The sequence below is a fragment of the Tachyglossus aculeatus genome, chromosome 11 (genome assembly GCF_015852505.1).
Source record: "Tachyglossus aculeatus isolate mTacAcu1 chromosome 11, mTacAcu1.pri, whole genome shotgun sequence".
Lineage (NCBI taxonomy): Eukaryota > Metazoa > Chordata > Mammalia > Monotremata > Tachyglossidae > Tachyglossus > Tachyglossus aculeatus.
The window spans coordinates 14,458,890-14,459,923 of NC_052076.1; the positions used below are offsets into that span (position 1 = coordinate 14,458,890).

A 1,034-nucleotide genomic window follows, 5' to 3' on the forward strand; every position below is an offset into this window, starting at 1 on the left:
GGGGGTATAGCTCAGTGGTAGAGCATTTGACTGCAGATCAAGAGGTCCCCGGTTCAAATCCGGGTGCCCCCTCGTCTTCCCTTTTTATTTTTATTTTTTCCCTCCTTGCTCCACATTTTTCCCGGGGACAGCAGACAACTGTCCAATAACGAGGAAAAAGCAGTTTGAAATGCTTCCCACCAGGAAGAGCGCGGGGAAAAAAGCCTAAATCCAGCCCACTTTTTCCTTTCTCCTTGGTGAGAACTTAGGCCTGGGCCTAGAGGGAAGGAGAGGATCATCATCATCATCAATCGTATTTATTGAGCGCTTACTATGTGCAGAGCACTGGACTAAGCGCTTGGGAAGTACAAATTGGCAACATATAGAGACCGTCCCTACCCAACAGTGGGCTCTCACAGTCTAAAAGGGGGAGACAAAACCAAACATACTAACAAAATAAAATAAATAGAATAGATATGTAGATCAGGGACAGGAATTCAATCGTATTGATTAATAATAATAATAATAATGATGGCATTTATTAAGCGCTTACTATGTGCAAAGCACTGTTCTAAGCGCTGGGGAGGTTACAAGGTGATCAGGTTGTCCCACATGGGGCTTCCAGTCTTCATCCTCATTTTACAGATGAGGGAACTGAGGCTCAGAGAAGTGAAGTGACTTGCCCAAAGTCACCCAGGTGACAATGATGGCAGTTATTAGGCGCTTAGTATGTGCAAAGCGCCGTTCTAAGCGCTGGGGAGGTTACAAGGTGATCAGGTTGTCCCACAGGGGGATCACGGCCTTTCACTTCATCATCATCATCATCAATCGTATTTATTGAGTGCTTACTGTGCGCAGAGCACTGTACTAAGCGCTTGGGAAGTACAAATTGGCAACATATAGAGACAGTCACTACCCAACAGTGGGCTCACAGTCTAAAAGGGGGAGACAAAACCAAACATACTAACAAAATAAAATAAATAGAATAGATATGTACAAGTCAAATAAATAAATAGAGTAATAAATATGTACAAACATATCTACATATATACAGG

General features: G+C 43.1%; 1 non-coding gene across 1 annotated transcript; it reads left to right on the forward strand.

Annotated features, from left to right (window-relative positions):
* On the forward strand, positions 1-72 carry TRNAC-GCA. Its single transcript has one exon. It is a non-coding gene; the product is annotated as a tRNA-Cys (tRNA).
* The last annotated feature ends 962 nt before the right edge of the window (positions 73-1,034 follow it).